The sequence below is a fragment of the Coffea arabica genome, chromosome 2c, assembly GCF_036785885.1.
Source record: "Coffea arabica cultivar ET-39 chromosome 2c, Coffea Arabica ET-39 HiFi, whole genome shotgun sequence".
Classification (NCBI taxonomy): Eukaryota; Viridiplantae; Streptophyta; class Magnoliopsida; order Gentianales; family Rubiaceae; genus Coffea; species Coffea arabica.
In genome coordinates this window covers 35,904,466-35,910,871 of record NC_092312.1, presented here as the reverse complement: position 1 = coordinate 35,910,871, position 6,406 = coordinate 35,904,466, and the positions used below count along the sequence as shown (strand labels likewise).

Below are 6,406 nucleotides of genomic sequence, written 5' to 3'. Positions count from 1 at the left end.
GCCATACACTTACCCTCCTCATCCTTCATTTTTTCTTACTCACATGCGAGGTCCACAACCCCAAATCACTTCAAATATACCACCTGAGCCACACACCTTTTATCACACTGCTGCCGAGCCTTTCTTGCCAGATCATACTGTTCAAACCAAGGCAGAAATGAGGGAATCTTTCGCTCCCGTTGATATAAAGCTGCTCAAACGCCTTGATCATTTTGATGAGTTTATGAGGAAGAGTCAGGGGTTGAATAAGCAAGGAGTCCTGGATTATGATGAGCTTTGCCTTTTTCCCAATGTGAAATTGCCTGAAGGGTTCAAAATCCCTAAATTTAACAAGTATGATGGGACGGGTAATCCCAAAACACATCTCCGACTGTTTGCCAACAAGTTGGGAGGGCCCGTAGATGATGAGAACTTGCCTCTAAGGTTGTTCCCGGAAAATCTGGAGGGGGATGCTCTTGACTGGTACTCAAATTTGAAGCCCGAAGAAGTAAGAACCTGCATTGACTTGTCCAATGCTTTTGTAAGGCAATACGAGTATAACTGCGAGCTGGCTCCAACACGAAACACGTTGGAAGGAACAAAAAGAAAACCCTCCGAGGATCACAAGACTTATGCCAAGAGATGGAGGAAAATAGCTGCCAAAGTCGAGCCACCGATGACTGAGGACGAAATCATACGCACTTTCATTAAGGCACATGATCCTCCATATTTCGAAGAAATTTTTCGCATGACTGGATGCTTGTTCGCTGCTATTGTCAATAAACTTGAGGAGTACGATGACTTCGTGAAAGCTGGGAAGATTGTTAATGTCTCTACCCTCAAGTCACAGTTGGATGCTTTGCAAGGTCAGGGGACTAGTGGGAAGAACCCGCAATTCCAAAAGAAAGAGGGGGAAACTGCCTTCACATGGAATCAAAACCCTGTCCTAAGACCCAGACCTCGACAATACCCTACCTACTCAAACCCTTACCCCTACTACTCAAATCCTCGTCCTGTTTACCACACCAATATCACTCATCCTCGACCTCGCCCAAAGTATGCCAACCCGCCTACAACCCCTTTCCAAATATCTCAACCAAGCTTTCAACAAGCTCGTCCTCGTCCTCCTTACCACCAAAGATTTTCCCCACCAAATAGACCCACCTACAACTATCCCCGACCCACTGAAACTTACAATCAAAGCCGTACCCGAACCTTCGCCAACCTAGGCAGGCCTTTGGACCAATTGTATGAGCAATTGAAGGTTGCCAACAAAATAGGCGTGATTCCCCCTCCAACTTACCTTCATGGCATGCCTGTTGGGTACAATCCACATGCTATTTGTGCCTATCATTCGGGAGTACCTGGCCACTCAACCATCGATTGCAGGGCACTTAAGCACAAAGTCCAAGACATGATCGAGGCTGGGGAAATAGTGCTAAAGGGAAAGGGTGAACAAGGACCAAGTATAAGTACAAATCCCTTTCCTAAACACAAGGACACCTTTGAGGCATCCACTGTGAGGACTCGCAAAATTTACTTATTTAATCTCCTATTTCTAGCTTATTTAATTATTTATTTGGTCTTTTACTCCGAATATTATTTTCTAAGCTCTTGAGACCTAATTACATGGAAATATAGTTTCATTATATTTTTAAAATGACTTGTTTCAAAAAAATTAATTTTCGGAAGCTCGTTTAGTGAAAATAGTGAATACGTCTTTGGAAATCTTGACCGATTGAGAGTACGATAAAATTGGAATATTGGAGATTTGCATAATAGATCTAAATTAGGTATTTTAATGATTAAATACTCAAGTGATAGTTATTAGTACTATCGATATAAGAATTTCTCGGAAGTTTCGCGTTATCGCGCTTAAATTGGAGATACGCGTTTTCACACGCGCGATTTCAATTGAGGAACTTTAGACCCTTATTTGAGGACAATTAAGAGTGAATAATATTTATATGAATATAAGTGCATTAGAGGTTTAGTGTACCAGTGAAACAAACGCAAGAGGAATTGAGCCGAATCGCGCCAAACGCACCCTAATGTGAGTTGACTAATGGGTGATTTGTGGCCACAAGTTATTGTCTTCTCTTGGAAGCTTAGAAATCTGACCACACTCTCTCTCTTGCTCCCTCATTTGGCCGGCTAACAAAGGAGAAAAACAACTCAAATTCCATCCATATTTCTTCACCAAATCTTCTCCATTTCACTTCAAATTTCAACCACTCTTAGCTAATTACTTGGAGATTACATCAAGCTAAGAAAGAGGGCTGCTATCCACGGTTTTCTTGAGCATCTAAGGGGCCGAAATTCTGTCCTAGTTCATCAAGAGAGGTAATGGACGATCAACTCCTTGAATCTTAGTTTACGGAAGCTCTATTACACGTATAAACTCTTGCATGCATGTGGGTGGTCTTGTTTATGGTGGATTTGTGTGTGTGGGCTCTATGAACTCCCACTTTTGATGGAAGGACTGATTTGATGTTGGATGATGAAATTAATGGTGGTTTAGTGCTTATATTAGTAGATTAATGTGGTATTGTTGGTAGAAAATCAAAGGAGGTGCTTGGAGCAAAAGTGACCGTTTTACCCCTGCCTTGTCCGACCATTTTCGTGCCAGATTTTGGGGTTCTAATGACTTGATTATGTTGTTTACATGTTATTGTGAGTGTGTACAAAATTTCATTGAAAAATAACATGATTTGGTTGGTCAAATAAATTGATTTCCAAAGTTAGCAAATCTGGAAAATGATTCCCGTATTGCCCAGGCAGTCATTTTGTATCGGCCATAACTCTTTGCTCCAATGTCGAAATCAAGTGCCGTTTGTGGCATTGGAAACTAGACATTCCCAGCTTTCCATTGGTACCAAATGCACGTTCTGGTTCTACTCGAGTGAGCCACACCATTCGATTGAAAATCACTGTCCTGTTTCGTTCCTCTCCAGGAGACAGGACAAGACTTGTATCTTGATGCTCAAACACGAGCTGTTTGTGAATGGAATTTGAAAATGGTTTCTTCTGAGAAAATTCAGCTTTATAAGATAGCTTTCCAACGCCATTAACCACGCCCAATTCCAAGTTGAATTGAGTGAGTTGTGGCCAAAGTTTGAAACTGCTACAGTGATAGAATTTTCCACTTGGACAGATTTGTAACTAACAATGATTTGGGACTTGTTGTTTTGGAAACTTTGATGTCCGACATCTACCAAACTTTAGATTAGATGTTCCTTGGACTTTGTTTCACAAATAAACCAGATTTGGGTTGGTTGCTTCGGACAAAATGTTTAAAAAGGAAAGAAGAGCTAGAAGACAGTTTTACCTTGGGAAATTTCTTGAACTTTGATGGTTTAGTTAACTACCTTCCCGTGGGAATTTTTAAATGAAATTTGATAGAAGAGTAACCCTCATATGGAGGTTTAATTGTACAAAATTTGGTAATATTCTAAGACCATTTTGATATGCAAATGATGTCACAAAATTTGCTCATCGAATCTGGAAAACTTTTGTTTTCTCTTAGCCAATTGGCCAAATCTGATTTGGGGAGTTTTATTTCGAAAATTTGGATGTCAATGGTCTTTAAATTGCTCAGTGGATGTTTATGAACTCTTGGTTTCAATAATGGAGAGATTTGAAACTGATTTCATGGTACAAAAAGTTTGTAAACGAAAGAAAAGTGAGAAGGTAGTTTAGCCTTGAAACTCTTCATAAGCTTTGGTTGTTTTAATGACTACCTTACCGTGAGAGTTTTTGTACGAAACTTGGTAGAAATGTTGTTCACACATGGAATATTTAGTGTACCAAGTTTGATGTATTTCCAATGCTAACTCGATGACCAAATGATACTTCGAATCTAGTCTTCAAACCTGGAAAATAGCCCAACAGTCTTGACTTTTTCAGCAACTTGGAGCTACTATATCTTGGTGCTCGAAACTCCGTTTCTTGTTCCGCTTGTTTTGTTATACTCTTGGATTGCAACACTAATTGATTTCCAAATTTCAAAGGTTAGTTCAAAACAAGTGAATTTTGCCGAATTTCTAAAGTTGACCAAAAACCAACTTAAATCTGTCTTGGTAATTCAAGTTACCAACTTTGAGCCAAAATTTGAGTGCCTTTCACTTGCATTCGTGGAAAAATGTCTTCTAAGAACTTTTAGTACTTACAAAGGGGTTTCCAACAGTATCAATTTTTCTAATTTTGGACTTGTAGAGAGTGAGATATGATTTTTCAAAGATTGCTTGTTAAATCTGGAATTTTTCTAACTTAGAGGAAACTAAGGGTTTCGAACTCTCCCTTTTCCTTCAATATCATTTGATCATTTTATATTTGATTCCAGAGATAGAAATCATATTTGTCTTGTGTTTTAAAACCCACTTTTGAACCTCGAGTTACACGAACTCTTAGACTCGTCTCCGCGTTAATTTCTTAGATTGTACTAGTGTACAATTTTCCTCGATAATTAGAATGATATTGAGTGGTAGTTGATTATTGTTTGCTCAGGCACTCGAGGGAATCTCCCAGAGGAACTCGGAGCGGACACCTAAGACGCTTGTTTAAGAACTACTCGCTTGTTTTGACTAGGTGAGTGTTCCATATAGGAATACGTAATTGGAATAAGTCTATGACATGCTTAACCCATGGTCATTAAGTATTTACCACACTCATGCACATTTGAATAATGTATACTTGAATTACTCGACATGAAACACCTGAAGTATGTATATTTGAACTATTCGATATGAAACCCTTGAAGAGCATATTTACGTGACTACTTGAACTATTCGATATGAAATGCTTAAAGAGCATACTTATGTGATTACTTGAAATACTAGATATGAAATGTTTGGAGAGCATATTTACATGATGTGTTTAAATGATTAATTATGCTATGGAAGCATAAGTCGGTTGGAGTGAATCTCCTCGACTCTTACGTGGTGAAAGTGAAAAACGGCCAATGGCGGCCTATTGAAATGACACATGTCTACCAATTAACCGTAATTACCGTTTACCGTTTACCGTTTACCGTTAACCGTGTTTACTTACCGTTTTCTAATCTATTTGGTTACTTGCTTACTTGGTTATCTGCTTACGTGATCACCAACTTACTTGGTTACTTGACCACCTGATTACTTGATTATCATGAATCACATGTTATATGAAGCTGTCCATCATTATTTTGTGAGTGTGTACTTTACCTCACTCGACCTACTCAAATGATGAATTTTACCTTTTGTCGAATTACTTGGTTACCTGTGCATGTTGTAAGCTCTAAGTTGAACTTGGGCCCTGCCCTTGGTTACTGACCTACTCGAGCCAGGACTGGGCTCGGTCGGGTAGGTTGGAACCCTGGGCCACCGTTTCGGTATACTCGAGTATTACCACTGGAGGGATAAGGCGATGGCCAGACCGTACCGTGGGGATCAGAAGTCATAAGGTGCAGATGACCGACAGAGTTCCACTGGAACACCGTATCCTACCGTATATGTTTACCTTGTATCATGATAATTGTTTCATGCTAAAATGTCAACATGAAATCCTGAACTATGCCTGTGATATGCTCCATACCTGTTACCTGACCAATGTACTTATATCATGATACCTGTCTCATGATAAATGTCTCATACCATGATAAATGTCTCAAATTACTCGTACAATGATTATCACCTCATGATAACACGCCATTGTGTAACATTGAACCATGCATATGATATGCCAAACTTACTTGATTTATTTGAACTGTTAGAGTGTCTTGGAACCTCACTGGGCTGTGTAGCTCATCCCACGTTGTGGTTTTCTTTTACAGGGTTCGAGACCAAGGGTGCTCGTGAGTAGTACTAGATTGTTTTCTTTTGAAGATTTTAAGTTATATTATAACGGAGGGCTATTGTACCCTTTTCCGTTGGGTTGTATTTAAGCTTGGAAGCTGCATAATTGTAAGTGTGAGATATTTGGAGTACTTTAATTATATATTGAAGTTACTTAAAGTATTTCGAGCTTTTGAATGATGGATTGTAGTGAGTCCTGGCGAGAGTTGGGCAGGCGTCCCGCGGATACCCTTTGGTTCGCCTTAGGGAGAAGTGGGGGCGTTACATCCACCTCCAATGACGAAATTTGAAAATCCTAAAGGAGCTCTGCACAAGTTGGATGGCTGACTATCTTCCCCCTCGAAGATAATTTCGATAAATCTAGGGGTTGTCATTTGCTAAAGTTCACAAAAACTTTTTCTTGCATGTGTGAATAGTTTAATGAAAGCGCCTTTTGCAAATTGAGTGTTGTCTTGTTTTCGCTTTGATTTGGAGTTTCATGAAATGCACAATTGGTTTTATTTGTTTATTTGATCATTGTCATGAATTTTTTTAATTCTTTTAGATGGCCAAAGATGAAATTATTTGATCCTTTGAATATCACTGTTCTGGAATCT

General features: G+C 39.3%; 1 long non-coding RNA gene across 1 annotated transcript; it reads left to right on the top strand.

Moving 5' to 3' along the window:
* The first annotated feature begins 2,213 nt into the window (after positions 1-2,213).
* On the top strand, positions 2,214-5,923 carry LOC140035926 (uncharacterized). The gene is made up of 3 exons (XR_011839821.1): positions 2,214-2,322; positions 4,486-4,566; positions 5,789-5,923. It is a non-coding gene; the product is annotated as an uncharacterized lncRNA (long non-coding RNA).
* The last annotated feature ends 483 nt before the right edge of the window (positions 5,924-6,406 follow it).